Consider the following 18794-nt stretch of genomic DNA (forward strand, 5'->3'; position numbering starts at 1 on the left):
AGTATTCGCAATGCGACTTGAAACCACTACAGGTTTATCAACATCCGCGGTCAAACTTGCAGGCGGAAACGTAGTAGAAGGACATTTCCAACTGACAATTTGTTCTGAAATTTGCAATACTGACATTTTGCCCTGCACTTCTACCACATTGATTACCTGAATCCCGCGCTGATTGTCTTCTTGCTCACCATCTTTACTCCCAGATTTTTCACCGCGGGAGCCTTTCGCTCAACCGCGTTCGACGTATTCGAGGTGTTAGCTTCTGTAGGCATTATAATCGCATTCGCAGTGTTTTGTGCAATTAAATGGTCCAGCTTGCCTTGCTCATATGTTTCTGCAATGAATTCCACCAAATCCCTACAACGATTGGTATCATGACCGTAATCGTCATGAAAAACACAAAATTTTGATCTGTCGCGCCTGCTATTTTCTCCCAAAGGCTGCGGATCAGGAAAAGACGTAGCAACTCTCTCTTGGAACAAAATTTCCTTGGGCGTTTTTGTTAGCGACTGAATGATATTGAATGATTCATTGCTCCACTTTCGCATAGAATAGCGATCACGGCGGCCATAACCATGGTTATCATTTTGGCCTTGAAACCTGTCATTTCGCGAGTATCCACCGCCGCCATTTCTCCGCGTAAAACCTGATCCGCAGTAATTATCACTGTTACCATCGCGAAAAAAATCATTGTCATCTCGCCAACTTGTATCTCTACCCCATCCACACGCAGGGGTTATATTGCTATCCTCTCCACCGCAAATATAATCATATGTTTCCTGTTGAACTTTTGAAAAAGTCGGCGGAACATCTCTTCCAACCTCCGCACAAGAGTAGGATGTCGCTGTGGGTTAATAGCATGCAAAAAACCATAAATTTTCTGATCTTCATTCAATCGTGGAATTTTTTGGCACTCGTAAATGTACCGCGTAAGTAGTGCGTTTAGAGTCTCCTTGTTGCCTTGCTTAATATCGTGACATTCTATGTGTGTCTTTTTCTGCGGTAATAGATTTTGAAACTGCAGCAAAAAAAATTCGCGCAAATCATTTTTTCAGCAGCAACTTCTGGCTGCGAGTGACTAGCATTGTTTTCAGCAGATGTTTTAGCGATCGGTTCTTGAACCGATTTTCCCGCGGTTATACTAGCATTTGTTTGCAATGGAAATGTCACAACGTTCTGCGAATCACCAGGCAGTGTATCAGCATTTGCAGAAACGCCAGTTTGCTTTGCATTTGTCATAATGATTGTCGAGCAGATCGATTGATTGCGTATTACAAAAGCACCTGTAAATCATCACAACAAAAACACGATTGGAATTAAAACCAGAGAATTAATCGTTTGATAGCACGAAACAAAAAAATTTCGGTTTAATTTGTAAAACGTGTCCCACGGATGGCGCCAATTGATCAATCCTTAATTAGTGATATTACTTAATTACGGATTGAGTGCAATAAGATTATTGTTAACACCTATTTCCTTATGAGGTAAGGCTTAGTATGTCAACAAGAGACTAGAAGTGATCTAGCTTTTATGAGGGCGGAGTGTTGCCGATTGATTTTTACCCTCGGGAAATAATCCCTGCAGACCCGGTACACAAGTGTAGAAACTTGTGGGGTGGCTTAATCAATCTGTCATCCGTAGAGCGTAAGAGTGCTAGCCGGATGACTTCTAGTGAGAGAAAGTAGAGAGAGAAAGAGAAGTGAAGTCTCAGCTCTCAAAGTTGTCAGAATATCTGAACTTGTGTAAAATGACGACCCAAGGGGTCTATTTATAGTGTCAGATCTACCAGATTTGTTTGGGGACACGTGTCAAATGATGATACGTTCTGTTACATGTGCTCCGAAATTTATGCTAAATGCGGTGCTCTCCGGCCAGGGCTTATGCGCTAGGCGGCCTTCAAGGCTTACGCATGACGGAGCAGCCTATACAGCGGAGAACGCTGGACGGACAATCTCCACAAAACTGTTATTTCGAGCCTTCCTGATGCTATTTTTATGAAACTATTATGCCTTTTATGAGTGTATACGATAGGATACACCATTAAGTCCCCCAAGTTTAAGGACTTAAGCATTTGAAAAATGATTAAGTTGTTAAACTTTTGATAACGCATGCCAAACCAGCCTGTTCATTGCCCACTTGCATCGGGGAAAATATTTTAGGCATTAAATGCAGACGAATTTTACTGACACTGTTATGATTTTCTTCTTACGGCTGAGATCATCCACGCGCCTCCAGTTGTAAAAAGTATTATTTCGTACCCTCCGTTTAAACTCGCCCATACACGTGTCTCAATCTTGACCATAAAAATTGCACCGATGAACCCTTATTAAAACCGTCATAACCCTGTTACCATCTCTTTTTTACCTTTGCCAAGATCCAAAAAGCATATTCTCCCAAATCTTCATCGCCTTCTTCAATCTTCAACTTTTTAAGGTTTATCGTCTTCCAAGGTCAGTACACTTCATCTTACTGCTATTTTCTTCTTGTTGATATCTGTTACTGTATTATCATGGCTCCTTCACTGAGTACTGGCCAAGAACACGCCAAGCCTTCTTCATCAGATACTGCTAACATTCCAGAAGTTAGCATGATGGCTTCATCATTGACTAGTGAATATTTAGATGGATTAAAGATTGCCTTTCGCCATCTCAATCAATACAACCCTGTTCTTCCCACTATCGAACAAACTGCCGACAATCCGCCTGAGGGAAAAATTACTTTATACGCTTTACAAATTACCCACGGCAACCTCCGTGTTCCCCTTACTAACTTTCTTCTTCGCCTTCTTAGATATTACGGGGCCTGTCTTAGTCAGATACATCCCCATGGTCTTCAAAAAATCATCCTTTTTGAAATGTACTGCAATGCTATTAATATAAAGCCTCACATTAATGTTTTTATCTCTTTGTTTAGAATCCGCACAATTAGCGATTGCTGGCTTACTATTGATAGTAAGAAAAATAATCATTTTGTTGGTCTAAAAAGAGTTTCAAACTTGAAGGACTGGAAAAGTCCATTTTTCTTTGTTGATGAAACTGTCATTCCGGAGGAATACTCCGTTGTCCGGGAGTGGGGTGCTATTGATGCTGGCATAGGAAAGGGTGTTAAAATTTCTCCCGCAGAACAGCGGATAGTAAATAGCTTGAAAGGACTCCGTATTCCACCCAGATCATATGAAAGGTATGAGGGAATCCTTGTGCTGTGCAAAGTGAGCCAAGAATGGCCAAGCAATTCTGTGCCAGTACTTCGTGAGAAAAAATAGGGTAGGATGTGATATGATCATCCTATTATATATATAGATTTTTGTCTACCGTTTTTCATGTGTACTTATATTGCTATTAATATGTAATCTTTGTAGGCAACTCCGTGATGCAGGTCCGCTCTGCACTTTTATCCCCTGATCTTGATGAAGATGTGGAGGTCACTGCTCGTGACAAAACTGTTGAAGAGCTTGAGGCGGATAGAGTTGCAGCTGAAGCTAAAGCTGCTGCTGATGCTGAAAAGGGGAAAGAAATTGCTGTGAGCAGCTCAGACAGCGAATCCGGGTCTGATCATACAGACACTGAGCGGACAACAGATGATACCACCACCGTCGATCAGCAAACATCGGCATCAGTTGACATTACGGGTGAAACCAACCCTACTCCTCCTCCAATCCAAAAGACAAGAAAGAAGAGCATATGCTCTAAAAGGGTGAAGAGTACTGAGGAGGGCAAAAAGCAAAAACGTAGGAGAAGTATGTCCATTCTGCTCTCTTTTGAAAATGCACATGTTTTTGCTTATAACTGTTATGTTTGTTCATAATACTAATTTGTTTTTGTTAGTAATTTTAGCAGAGTCAGATGATAGCCAAGGGAAGGCTATGGAGGGCGGTGACCGGAGGCCGGAGAGGAATCTTGAAGGAGAGAAGGGCCTGAAAATGCCTGACCCAAACTTTGCCCCCTTCGATGAATCTGAATTTCATGAAGATAGGCCTGAAGGCAACTCTGCTTATGATTCTCCTCTTCCTAATATCAATAATCCTGCTGTCACCTCCTCCAATGTTCAAGAGCCAACTCTTCCTGCTCATGTGAGGGCTTTGCAAGCCATCATTGCAAACCCCGCCACTAAAGATAAAGAATTTGCAACTCTTATTCAGGTATGAACGATAAGACCCTCTGCATATATATTCTTGTAATTTATTGATGTGAGCTGTTTGAAATAACGCATAAAATTTTATTGATGTACAGGGTTGTGTTATCCCTGAGCTGAAACCCCAATTCTCTGCTCTTCGTTCTCATCAACTCAGGGAATCAACTATGGCATCTCATGTACTGCTAACCAACCACCTGGACTCTGTGCTGCAACTACAGGAACATTAAGAGTCTATTCTTGCCTTTGCTCGTAAAGACATAGCTGAAAGTGCAAATGCTCGTAAAAGAGCTGCTGATGCTGAGCGTGCCTTAAATGATGCGCAGAAAATAATAAAGGCTAAAGAAGTTGAGTTAAAAAGTGCTCAAGATGTTGCTGCTGTTCTGCAAGGGGAAAAGGATGCTGAGTAGGTGAAAGTGGGTGAGCTAGAGAAACAGCTGAATGCAGAGAGAGAGAAGTCTACTGAGCTACTCCGGAGGGCGGAGAAAGGCGAGGGCAATTTTGCTGAGCTTAAGAAAGGTGTGCCAGGTCTGATAGCTAAGGTGCTTGGATCCAGTCTTGTAGGGAATCCCTACAATGATTATGTTGATGCTGCCTGTGCCCATGCTATTGCCGATGTGACCGGCAAGCTTTTCAAACGCCTTGCTCCCAACCAAACTCCTTCTGCTGCCATTGCCAAACGTATGCCTCCTGGTACTCAAGAAAAAGTTGATGAGGCCAAGAACAAATTAATAAATCTAAAGATAAATGTTTATGATGAAGTATTCAGCAAAGAAGACTCTTCTGCTAAAGATGTGCTTGGCGTGCAGTTTAATTGATCTTTGTAAAAATTTCAAACAATGTTTTGTAATAAATTTCTTACTGACTTTAACATTATATATATATACTGAATTTATTGCGATGACTATGTGTGCTTATATGCTTGTTGCAAATATTTTTATGCTTAACGCTTTAAAACCAATCAATTATGCACCTGAGCATAAAATTTCTATACACAATTGTACAGTGTATAATTTGAGAAAATCATTTTGAAAAGTGCATAAGGTAGCTCATATGTAAATGCCTTGCAGTATCAAGAATACGATGTCTGATTACGCCTTCCATCATAAAATTAATGAGGAAGAATTATGAAGTGTTTTAGAAGAATGACTATAAATCAATAAACTCTCCGTCTTACGCCTTCCGTCATAAAGTTTATGAGGAAGAATTGCTAATTATTTTGCCTTCATACATAAAATATATAACTTCGTTCTGTGAAGTAATTTTTTATAATATTTGTCATGACAAGTATCTGAGTTTTGTATCATGCCTCGGTGCGTTCTAGTAAAACTTAAACGTTTTCTAGCCGATCCCTTGTGCCTTTACTGGCCGGCACAAAAGCTTCCGCCATCGGAGGTATTTAAAAATACGATCCTTCTGTGGGCAGGTTATAAATGTAATGTTTTACATTTGTCACGGGCAGCACTTTGTTTAAGAAAAATATAAAATTATTGTTCAGTACTGTGCAGTACATAAACGATTGATGACGACTTTTAGGTGGATCAAGCCTAATTAGTACGTCATGAATGTTTAATGTATGCAATTGCTAATGTATGCACTGCAAAATAACCACAATGGTTCACAGTAAGTTTGATAAACGCTGCTTCATTATATAATTCGAAATGTGTTCTTCAAATGCCAAACAGGCATGAGTACAACTATTGTAAAAGACTTCTTTTATTGAAATGCTAAATGAAACTGCTTTTTATTGAAAAGATAAACACTGTTCTTGATAACTTGTTGACAAATTGCTTCTTCATATGCTGAGCGCCCAGCGCTGTCCGGCCTTCACACTTGCTTACGGAATGAAAAACTCCTGAACTTCTCCCGCGGTTATACTAGCTCTGCTCTGCACATGCCTTGGAAAAGTTCTCAAACAATGCCAGTAGATGATGTCGGCTTCACTTCCTGTATCTGTGTAGATACAATTTACAAACTTATTTGCTATCTCTGCTGAAATGATCACTGGTTGGACAGATAACGCCCAATTCTGAATTGGCTGAAAGATAATTGGGGCATATCTCCAGCTGTCCAAATTGCTGTTAGATGATTCACCTTCTTCATAAAGACCATCATTAATCCAAACCATCCTGATTACAACTTCTGGAGTTGTCTCACGCTCTGTGATCCGTTCTCCGTACTGCGGTTGGTTCCGATTATCTCTTCCACCATGCTGATCTCTTCTGTTCTCTCCATGGCGTCCTCTGCTACCATCATTCCTTTGCCACGTAAATTTCCTGCAAGGATCATTCCTCCTGTACTGTTTGCCAGGCAACAAATGATTCAGTTCTCCTGCCTTGATTTTTGCTATAATTTCTCTCATCAAAGATTTACAATTGTCCGTATCATGGCCCCAAGCCTCATGGAAATCGCACCACAACTCACTCTTTGGACCCTCCCTTTCTTCCATAGGTGCTGGAGCATTGAAAGTGGTCCGAATTGGTTCAGTGAAGAGGATCTCTTTCGGAGTTTTGGTAAGCACCATAATCAACGGGTGCCTTTCTATTGGCTTTCTGTTGTGGTGAAAATCATTAGGGTGATTGTTTCCTCTCCATCCTCCATTTGAATTGTCATTCCTTCTCTGATTTCTGTCAAAATACCGTCCTCCGTTGTGCGACTTGCTACTACTGCCAGTATCAAACTTGTTCAACCCACGCTCAGCAGCTCGAACATGCCTCCGTGCAACCTCCAAAGCTTGATGCAATGTTTTTGGCAAGTCATACCGTAATGCATGAACAAATGCACTAAACCGTCGCTGGTCCAAACAGAAAATGAAACCAGATACAAGCTGTGATTCTGGACAATCAGGAATCTTCTGTGCTTCAAGTGTATAACGCTTCATAAAATTGCTCAAAGATTCGTTATGATGCATTGTGATCTCGTGTGCATCAAGATGTGTCAGAGTACAGCTCCGTAGATTTTGGTATTGCATCACAAATTTTGCTCTCAAATCAAAAAACTGGTAATACTCCTTGGCGGCAAACTAGCAAACCATTCACGTGCCATTTTCTGCAATACCATAGGAAACATATGGCACCCAGTTTCATCCTCCCAATGCTGCAATCTCATAACACCTTCAAACATAGTCAGAAAATCTTCCGGATCCGTTGTGCCATCATAAACTCCAATTGCTGGTATAGCAAGATTTCTGGGCAATGGATAATTAGCAATTCGATCAATGAAACACTGCGTTGATTCTGCCATCGCTGGTGGCTTGGTGGCTTGTTCTCCAGTAATAAGGGCAAAAAAGTTGTCCACAGCCACAGCACGGACTGCGGGCTGCGCAAAGCATTGCTTGTATTTTGCTGGAGCTGTCTGCTTAAGAATGTCATTTAAAAGCAACACTGCCTGCTTTTCTGACATGAACTCATCTTTGTCAATTTCATCATCAGAGTCATTATTATCACAACTCAGGTCATTATCATCCCCAGAATCATCAATAAGACTGCCCAGCTTGTCAAGTAGCCTGGATAACTTGTACTTTGATATAGATTGCCTTTTCATTATCTGCTTGTCTTTGCCATCCGTCATCCGCCGAAAAGGTATAAATGACGTACATCGCCATGGTTGCATCAATGGTCGTCGCTCTGGATTAGTAACAAAATTTGGAAGTCTTTCTGCACTTTTAGCTGTCGCTTCTTCGATTACTGGCCTTTTCTCCGAATTAGTTGCCAAATGTTTAAGCCTTTCTATAGTTTCAACAACTGTTTCTTCAATCGTACCATCTAGTGGTGAAATAGGTACATCTTCAACAGTGACCATGTCACTAGTTGATGGATTGTTGACTGCTTCAAGTACAAATGGAGCTTCAGCTGCTTTCGTTCCTTTTCCGTTTCGTGTGTTCTTTGCATTAGTAGATGGAGCCATTCTTAACACCTATTTCCTTATGAGGTAAGGCTTAGTATGTCAACAAGAGACTAGAAGTGATCTAGCTCTTAGGAGGGCGGAGTGTTGTCAATTGATTTTTACCCTCGGGAAATAATCCCTGCAGACCCGGTACACAAGTGTAGAAACTTGTGGGGTGGCTTAATTAATCTGTCGTCCGTAGAGCGTAAGAGTGCTAGCCGGATGACTTCTATTGAGAGAAAGTAGAGAGAGAAAGAGAAGTGAAGTCTCAGCTCTCAAAGTTGTCAGAATATCTGAACTTGTGTAAAATGACGACCCAATGGGTCTATTTATAGTGTCAGATCTACCAGATTTGTTTGGGGACACGTGTCAAATGATGATACGTTCTGTTACATGTGCTCTGAAATTTATGCTAAATGCAGCGCTCTCCGGACAGGGCTTATGCGCTAGGCGGCCTTCAAGGCTTACGCATGACGGAGCAGCCTATACAGCAGAGAACGCTGGACGGACAATCTCCACAAAACTGTTATTTCCAGCCTTCCTGATGCTATTTTTATGCAACTATTATGCCTTTTATGTGTGTATACGATAGGATACACCATTAATTATAATGGAGGATAGAATGTTTGATGATTATTTTGGGCCCCGATGATCGTCTTTCACTTTAACTATCAAGTGATCAACCACCCCGACCCGGTCTTGATTGTTAATTAGCATATTTCACCTTTGCGCGATGTAAAAATCCCTTGGGCAAGATCACAAGTGGAAATTACAAAGGCTTGGGCAAAATGGCAGAGAATCAACAACCTATAAATGAGAGGCCAAGCTCCCTATTTATAGGATTCGAAATATCCGCGGTCTGCGAGTTACTTAACTATCTGCAGAAACTCAGCGGATTAAACCGCGATCTTGCATTAATGCGAAAACATAACCGCTGTACTTATTTTCAGCGAATATTGCATAGCTTTGCCTTATAATTCGCGTAGTTCTGCCTTTGGCCTTTAGCCAATAAAATATACATATACAATGCTATGTATATGATCATGAAGAAGTCAAAAGCAAAAAAAAAAAGTAAAAGAGGATTATAATTCCAATCTCGTGACATTCACTTAATTGTATTCTGATCAATCCTAGATCATCCTATTAAGGTTAATCAAGGATTGAGTGCAATGAGGGGGTATAATGTGTAGTGACCCGAACTTTTCCATGTTTATATATCTTAATTGAGATTGATATTTACATGACTAAATGTTTCCAACATGTTAAGCAATCAAACTTGTTAAGACTTGATTAAATGAAATAAGTTTCATATAGACAATTGATCACCCAAGTTGACCGGCGATTCACGAACGTTACAAATTTGTAAAAACTACATGTTGTGCTATATATAGACATATATATATGGTTGACATGAGATTATGATGAGCAAGTATCTCACTAAGTATATTAACAATGTGTGATATACATAAGAAATGAGATTACTAAGTTAAGAAACTCGAAATGATATATATAACGATTATCGTTATGATAACGTCTACTAAATACATATATATCATATTAAGATATTGATACACTATATTTAACATGATAAAATGATATTTAAATATATCATTAAGTGTGTTAACAATGAACTACATATGTAAAAACAAGACTACTAACTCAAGAATTACGAAACGAGACTTATATGTAACGATTATCGTTGTAACGATATTTTAATGTATGTATCATATTAAGAGATATTCATACATCATAATATCATGATAATATAATAATTTAACATCTCATTTGATATAATAAACATTGGGTTAACAACATTAATTGAGATCATTAACTTAAAGGTTTCAAAACAACACTTACATGTAACGAATAACGAAGACTTAACAAATCCATTAGAATGTATATACATGTTGTGTTTTGATATGTATTCTTACACTTTTTAAAGACTTCAAGACACATATAAAAGTACTTCTACTTAACAAAAATACTTACAATTACATCCTCGTTCAGTTTCATCAACAATTCTGCTCGTATGCACCCGTATTCGTACTCGTACAATACACAGCTTTTAAATGTATGTACTATTGGTATATACACTCCAATGATCAGCTCTTAGTAGCCCATGTGAGTTACCTAACACATGCGGGAACCATCATTTGGCAACTAGCATGAAATATCTCATAAAATTAAAAAAATATTAGTAATCATTCATGACTTATTTACATGAAAACAAAATTACATATCCTTTATATCTAATCTATATACCAACAACCAAAAACACCTACAAACACTTTCATTCTTCAATTTTCTTCATCTAATTGATCTCTCTCAAGTTCCATCTTCAAGTTCTAAGTGTTCTTCATAAATTCCATAAGTATAGTTTCATAAAAATCAAGAATACTTCCAAGTTTGCAAGTCTACTTCCAAGCTTTCTAATCCATTCCAAGTAATCATCTAAGATCAAGGAACCTTTGTTATTTACAGTAGGTTATCTTTCTAATTCAAGGTAATATTCATATTCAAACTTTGATTCAATTTCTACAACTATAACAATCTTATTTCGAGTGAAAATCTTACTTGAACTATTTTCGTGTCATGATTCTGCTTCAAGAACTTTCAAGCCATCCAAGGATCCTTTGAAGCTAGATCCATTTTTTTCATTTCCAGTAGTTTTATCCAGAAAACTTAAGGTAGTAATGATGTTCATAACATCATTCGATTCATACATATAAGTCTATCTTATTTGAAGGTTCAAACTTGTAATCACTAGAACATAGTTTAGTTAATTCTAAACTTGTTCGCAAACAAAAGTTAAACCTTCTAACTTGACTTTTAAAATTAACTAAACACATGTTCTATATCTATATGATATGCTAACTTAATGATTTAAAACCTGGAAACACGATGAACACCATAAAATCGGAGATACGCCGTCGTAGTGAAACCGGGGGCTGTTTTGATTTGGATAATTAAAAACTATGATAAACTTTGATTTAAAAGTTGTTCTTCTGGGAAAATTATTTTTCATATGAACATGAAACTATATCCAAAAGTCTTGGTTAAACTCAAAGTGAAAGTATGTTTTTCAAAATGGCCATCAAGATGTCGTTCTTTCGAAGGAAATGAGTACCTCTTTAGTAATTGACATGTAACTTAAATTTCTGACTATAAACCTATACTTTTTCTATTTGAATTCTTAAATTAGAGTTCAATATGAAACCATAGCAATTTTATTCATTCAAAACAGATTTAAAATGAAGAAGTTATGGGTAAAACAAGATTGAATATTTTTGATCTTTTTAGCTACGGGAAATGTTTAACAAATCTATACAAATCATATCCTAGCTAACTTATATTGTATTATATATGTATTCTAATATATTATGTAATCTTGGGATACCATAGACACGTATGTAAATGTTTTGACATATCATATCGACCCATGTATATATATTATTTGGAACAACCATAGACACTCTATATGCAGTAATGTTAGAGTTAGCTATATAGGGTTGAGGTTGATTCCAAAAATATATATACTTTGAGTTGTGATCTAGCCTGAGACGTGTATAAACTGGGTCGTGGATTGATTCAAGATAATATATATCGATTTATTTCTGTACATCCAACTGTGGACAACTAGTTGTAGGTTACTAACGAGGACAGCTGACTTAATACACTCAAATCTTTAAAACATAATAAAAATGGTTGTAATTATATTTTGATCATACTTTGATATATAGGTACATATTTGTATAGGTTCGTGAATCGATCCGTGGCCAAGTTTTATTTCCGAGGAAAGAAATATCTGTGAAAGTGAGTTATAGTCCCACTTTTAAAATCTAATATTTTTGGGATGAGAATACATGCAGGTTTTATAAATGATTTACAAAATAGACACAAGTACATGAAACTACATTCTATGGTTAAATTATCGAAATCGAATATGCCCCTTTTTATTAAGTCTGGTAATCTAAGAATTAGGGAACAGACACCCTAATTGACGCGAATCCTAAAGATAGATCTATTGGGCCTAACAAACCCCATCCAAAGTACCAGATGCTTTAGTACTTCGAAATTTATATCATATTCTAAGGGTGTCCCGGAATGATGGGGATATTCTTATATATGCATCTTGTTAATGTCGGTTACCAGGTGTTCACCATATGAATAATTTTTATCTCTATGTATGGGATGTGTATTGAAATATGAAATCTTGTGGTCTATTGTTACGATTTGATATATATAGGTTAAACCTATAACTCACCAACATTTTTGTTGACGTTTAAAGCATGTTTATTCTCAGGTGAATACTAAGAGCTTCCGCTATTGCATACTAAAATAAGGACAAGATTTGGAGTCCATGTTTGTATGATATTGTGTAAAAACTGCATTTAAGAAACATATGTCGATGTTATATATTTCTATTGTAAACCATTATGTAATGGTCGTGTGTAAACAGTATATTTTAGATTATCATTATTTGATAATCTACGTAATGTTTTTAAAACCTTTATTGATAAAATAAAGGTTATGGTTGTTTTAAAAATAAATGCAGTCTTTGAAAAATGTCTCATATAGAGGTCAAAACCTCGCAACGAAATCAATTAATATGGAACGTTTATAATCAATATGAATGGGACATTTCAGTTGGTATCCAAGCGTTGGTCTTAGAGAACCAGAAAATTTGCATTAGTGTGTCTAATCGAGTTTGTTAGGATGCATTAGTGAGTCTGGACTTCGACAGTGTTTTCTTTAAAAATGATTGCTTAACATTTTTGTTGGAAACTATATATTATTAACATGTAAATATTATGTGATATATTAATCTCTTAACATGTTTGATATGGTGTGATAGATGTCTACCTCTAGCACAAATCCCATTGACTCACCTAATAATAACGAAGATTCGAATATATATTGGAAAGATTCACAAGTTCCCGAAGAACCGGAAGAAGAGGAAACGGAACCGGAAGAAGAGGAACCGGAAGAAGAGGAACCAAAAGAAGAGGAACCTGAAGAAGAAGAGGTTCCGGAGGGGGGAATAGTAGGAATCACAAAAAACCGGTCAAATAAAAGAAAATCCTCAACCAATGGACCAAAGTTAATAATGGTCAATGGTGTTTCCGCTAAGGAAGCAAAATATTGGGAAAATTACCAATTTTCCGATGAATCGGATCCTGATGAGGATTCCGATGATGTTATAGAAATTACCCCGACCCAATTTAATGAGGTAAAAGAAAATAATAAGGGAAAAGGCATCAAAATAGAGAAATCTAATTCCGACCCCGATGAACTTTATATGTACCGTCAACACCCGTATTTTCAATATCGTGACAATAACCCGGGAACCTCTAAACCACCAGGTTTTTCTAAACCAATGTGAAAAACGATGACTCGTATTAGAGGAACATCATATATCCCTAGAAGATTAGGAAAAAGAACCAAGTCCGAAGAAGAAGAAACCAGTGATTCAGATTAGAGGGGTGTGAGCATGTTGTGTAATAAATGTATTGTAGTGTGCTTGTACTTTTATGTTCTATGTAAAAATTGCTTGTATTGTTTGTTATTACGAATCTAATACTTGTCTATTTACAGTATAAAAACAAAATGGACGTTAAGGGTAGACAACCGAATATTTTAGAAGACCTACCAGAGGATATGATTGAGGAAATCTTGTCTAGAGTCGGTCAGAATTCATCAGCACATTTAGTTATGGCGAAATTAACTTGTCAAACATTTGAAAGACTTTCCAGAAATGCCTTAGTTATAAAAGGCTTTCCTTTGATAGGTGGGGTATATCACATTGGGGAGACTTTAAGTTACGCCGTGTTTTATTTAAAGCGTTAAATGCGGGGAACCTAAATGCAAATTTACGCTACGGGTTAAGAACCTATTTTGACTCAACATATCCCAACATAGGATTTCGTGAATTAGAAAGAGCTTCTAACATGCAACAAAAAGAAGCATGTTATGCTTACGGGTTAGTGATGTTCGCTGTTAACACCTATTTCCTTATTAGGTAAGGCTTAGTATGTCAACAAGAGACTAGAAGTGATCTAGCTTTAGGAGGGCGGAGTGTTGCCGATTGATTTTTACCCTCGGGAAATAGTCCCTGCAGACCCGGTTCACAAGTGTAGAAACTTGTGGGGTGGCTTAATCAATCTGTCGTCCGTAGAGCGTAAGAGTGCTAGCCGGATGACTTCTAGTGAGAGAAAGTAGAGAGAGAAAGAAAAGTGAAGTCTCAGCTCTCAAAGTTGTCAGAATATCTGAACTTGTGTAAAATGACGACCCAAGGGGTCTATTTATAGTGTCAGATCTACCAGATTTATTTGGGGACATGTGTCAAATGATGATACGTTCTGTTACATGTGATCCAAAATTTATGCTAAATGCGGTCTCCGGCCAGGGCTTATGCGCTAGGCGGCCTTCAGGGCTTACGCATGACGGAGCAGCTGTACAGCGGAGAACGCTGGACGGACAATCTCCACAAAACTGTTGTTTCCAGCCTTCCTGATGCTATTTTTATGCAACTATTATGCCTTTTATGTGTGTATACGATAGGATACACCATTAAGTCCCCCCAGTTTAAGGACTTAAGCATTTGAAAAATGATTAAGTTGTTAAACTTTTGATAACGCATGCCAAACCAGCCTGTTCATTGCCCACTTGCATCGGGGAAAACATTTTAGGCATTAAATGCAGACGAATTTTACTGACACTGTTATGATTATTTTTTTACGGCTAAGATCATCCACGCGCCTCCAGCTGTAAAAAGTGTTATCTTGCACCCTTCGTTTAAACTCACCCATACACGTGTCTCAATCATGACCATAAAAATTGCACCGATGAACCCTTATAAAAACCGTCATAACCCTGTTACCATCACTTTTTTACCGTTGCCAAGATCCAAAAAGCATATTTCTCCCAAATCTTCATCGCCTTCTTCAATCTTCAACTTTTTAAGGTTTACCGTCTTCCAAGGTCAGTACACTTCATCTTACTGCTATTTTCTTCTTGTTGATATCTGTTACTGTATTATCATGGCTTCTTCACGGAGTACTGGCCAAGAACACGCCAAGTCTTCTTCATCAAATACTGCTGACATTCCAGAAGTTAGCACGATGGCTTCATCATTGACTAGTGAATATTTAGATGGATTAAAGATTGCCTTTCGCCATCTCAATCAATACAACCCTGTTCTTTCCAACATCGAACAAACTGCTGACAACCCTCCTGAGGGGAAAATTACTTTATACGCTTTACAAATAACCCACGGAAACCTCCGTGTTCCCCTTACTAACTTTCTTCTTTGCCTTCTTAGATATTACAGGGCCTGTCTTAGTCAGATACATCCCCATGATCTTCAAAAAATCATCCTTTTTTAAATGTACTACAATGCTATTAATATAAAGCCTCGCATTAATGTTTTTATCTCTTTGTTTAGAATCCGCACGATTAGCGATTGTTGGCTTACTATTGATAGTAAGAAAAATAATCATTTTGTTGGTCTAAATAGAGTTTCAAACTTGAAGGACTGGAAAAGTCCATTTTTCTTTGTTGATGAAACTGTTATTCCGGAAGAATACTCCGTTGTCCGGGAGTGGGGTGCTATTGATGCTGGCATAGGAAAGGGTGTTAAAATTTCTCCCGCATAACAGCGGATAGTAAATAGCTTGAAAGGACTCCGTATTCCACCCAGATCATACGAAAGGTATGAGGGAATCCTTGTGCTGTGCAAAGTGAGCCAAGAATGGCCAAGCAATTCTGTGCCAGTACTTCGTGAGAAAAAACAGGGTAGGATGTGATATGATCATCCTATTATATATATAGATTTTTGTCTACTGTTTGTCATGTGTACTTATATTGCTATTAATATGTAATCTTTGCAGGCAACTCCGTGATGCAGGTCCGCTCTGCTCTTTTATCCCCTGATCTTGATGATGATGTGGAGGTCACTGCTCGTGACAAAATTGTTGAAGAGCTTGAGGCGGAGAGAGTTGCAGCTGAAGCTAAAGCTGCTGCTGATGCTGAAAAGGGGAAAGAAATTGCTGTGAGCAGCTCAGACAGCGAATCCGGGTCTGATCATACAGACACTGAGCGGACAACGGATGATACCACCACCGCCGATCAGCAAACATCGGCATCAGTTGACATTACGGGTGAAACTAACCCTACTCCTCCTCCAATCCAAAAGACAAGAAAAAAGAGCATAGGCTCTAAAAGGGTGAAGAGTACTGAGGAGGGCAAAAAGCAAAAACGTAGGAGAAGTATGTCCACTCTGCTCTCTTTTGAAAATGCACATGTTTTTGCTTATAACTGTTATGTTTGTTCATAATACTAATTTTTTTTTGTTAGTAATTTTAGCAGAGTCGGATGATAGCCAAGGGAAGGCTACAGAGGGCGGTGACCGGAGGCCGGAGAGGAATCTAGAAAGTGAAGGAGAGAAGGGCCTGAAAATGCCTGACCCAAACTTTGCCCCTTTCGATGAATCTGAATTTCATGAAGATAGGCCTGAAGGCAACTCTGCTTATGATTCTCCTCTTCCTAATATCACTAATCCTGCTGTCACCTCCTCCAATGTTCAAGAGCCAACTCTTCCTTTTCATGTGAGGGCTTTGCAAGCCATCATTACAAACCCCGCCACTAAAGATAAAGAATTTGCAACTCTTATTCAGGTATGAACGATAAGACCCTCTGCATATATATGCTTGTAATTTATTGATGTGAGCTATTTGAAATAACTCATAAAATTTTATTGATGTAAATTCTCTGCTCTTCGTTCTCATCAACTCAGGGAATCAACTATGGAAGCTCATGTACTGCTAACCAACCACCTGGACTCTGTGCTGGAACTGCAGGAACATCAAGAGTCTATTCTTGCCTTTGCTCGTAAAGACATAGCTGAAAGTGCAAATGCTCGTAAAAGAGCTGCTGATGCTGAGCGTGCCTTAAATGATGCGCAGAAAATAATAAAGGCTAAAGAAGTTGAGTTAAAAAGTGCTCAAGATGTTGCTGCTGTTCTGCAAGGGGAAAAGGATGCTGAGCAGATGAAAGTGGGTGAGCTGGAGAAATAGCTGAGTGCAGAGAGAGAGAAGTCTGTTGAGCTACTCCGGAGGGCGGAGAAAGGCGAGGGCAATTTTGCTGAGCTTAAGAAAGGTGTGCCAGGTCTGATAGCTAAGGTGCTTGGATCCAGTCTTGTAGGGAATCCCTACAATGATTATGTTGATGCTGCCTGCGCCCATGCTATTGCTGATGTGACCGGCAAGAAGTTCAAATGCCTTGCTCCCAACCAAACTCCTTCTGCTACCATTGCCAAACTTATGCCTCCTGGTACTCAAGAAAAAGTTAATGAGGCCAAGAACAAATTGATAAATCTGAAGATAAATGTTTATGATGAAGTATGCAGCAAAGAAGACTCTTCTGCTCAAGATGTGCTTGGCGTGCAGTTTAATTGATCTTTGTAAAAATTTCAAACAATGTTTTGTAATAAATTTCTTACTGACTTTAACATTATATATATATACTGACTTTATTGTGATGACTATGTGTGCTTATATGCTTGTTGCAAATATTTTTATTCTTAACGCTTTAAAACCAATCAATTATGCACCTGAGCATAAAATTTCTATACACAATTGTACAGTGTATAATTTGAGAAAATCATTTTGAAAAGTGTATAAGGTAACTCATATGTAAATGCCTTGCAGTATCAAGAATACGATGTCTGATTACGCCTTCCATCATAAAATTAATGAGGAAGAATTATAAAGTGTTTTAGAAGAATGACTGTAAATCAATAAAATCTCCGTCTTACGCCTTCCGTCATAAAGTATATGAGGAAGAATTCCTAATTATTTTGCCTTCATACATAAAATATAAAACTTCGTTCTGTGAAGTAATTTTTTATAATGTTTGTCATGACAAGTATCTGAGTTTTGTATCATGCCTCGGTGCATTCTAGTAAAACTTAAACGTTTTCTAGCCGATCCCTTGTGCCTTTACTGGCCGGCACAAAAGCTTCCGCCATCGGAGGTATTTAAAAATACGATCCTTCTGTGGGCAGGTTATAAATGTAATGTTTTACATTTGTCACTGGCAGCACTTTGTTTAAGAAAAATATAAAATTATTGTTCAGTACTGTGCAGTACATTAACGATTGATGACGACTTTTAGGTGGATCAAGCCTAATTAGTACGTCATGAATGTTTAATGTATGCAATTGCTAATGTATACACTGCAAAATAACCACAATGGTTCACAGTAAGTTTGATAAACGCTGCTTCATCTTATAATTCGAAATGTGTTCTTCAAATGCCAAACAGGCATGAGTACAACGATTGTAAAAGACTGCTTTTATTGAAATGCTAAATGAAACTGCTCTTTATTGAAAAGATAAACACTGTTCTTGATAACTTGTTGACAAATTGCTTCTTCATATACCGAGCGCCCAGTGCTGTCCGGCCTTCACACTTGCTTATGGAATGAAAAACTCCTGAACTTCTTCCTCGCTGAATAACCTATCACGAATTCTCTGATTATTTCTGCCTTCTGGCCCATTTGCAAACGTTGATCTTTCCCTTGTTGGCTGCACATACTGTGAATGTATGGCTGCGACTCCATTTGGAGTGGGGAATCTGACCTCTGCATGGGCCGTTGATGTTATGGCGCCAAATTTTGCTATCGCTGTCCGCCTATAAAGTGAAATGTCCCGTTCTTATTGATTAAAAACGTTCCATATTAATTGATTTCGTTGCGAGGTTTTGACCTCTATATGAGAC

Source organism: Rutidosis leptorrhynchoides, chromosome 2, assembly GCF_046630445.1.
Source record: "Rutidosis leptorrhynchoides isolate AG116_Rl617_1_P2 chromosome 2, CSIRO_AGI_Rlap_v1, whole genome shotgun sequence".
Taxonomy (NCBI): domain Eukaryota; kingdom Viridiplantae; phylum Streptophyta; class Magnoliopsida; order Asterales; family Asteraceae; genus Rutidosis; species Rutidosis leptorrhynchoides.